The 205-nt window shown below is 47.3% G+C and overlaps 1 protein-coding gene across 1 annotated transcript in view; it reads left to right on the top strand.

Moving 5' to 3' along the window:
- Positions 1-205, top strand: part of LOC119587863 (cGMP-dependent 3',5'-cyclic phosphodiesterase-like) — an 88,205-nt gene that overhangs the window by 15,609 nt on the left and 72,391 nt on the right. The gene's annotated exons all lie outside the window — the stretch shown is intronic.

Here is a 205-nt window from a genome sequence, read left to right as displayed (position 1 = left end):
TTTAAACCCGGAAGGCCTACCATGCTCATAAAGGAAGATCACGTTAGTCCCTTGTAATAACCTCCCCTATAATTCAGGATTGAATTTCGATCATTTTTATTACCCAAAGTATATGCAGACGACCTACCCTCATGTTACCTTCAGTTGCCATCCCGGCTCGGCTGCTTCAGCACGGGAGGAGGGGTCGGTGCTCCTTCATGTGCAT

Source organism: Penaeus monodon, chromosome 23, assembly GCF_015228065.2.
Source record: "Penaeus monodon isolate SGIC_2016 chromosome 23, NSTDA_Pmon_1, whole genome shotgun sequence".
NCBI lineage: Eukaryota > Metazoa > Arthropoda > Malacostraca > Decapoda > Penaeidae > Penaeus > Penaeus monodon.
The sequence above is the reverse complement of the archived record's forward strand: the minus strand, read 5'-3'. Positions and strand labels throughout refer to the sequence as shown.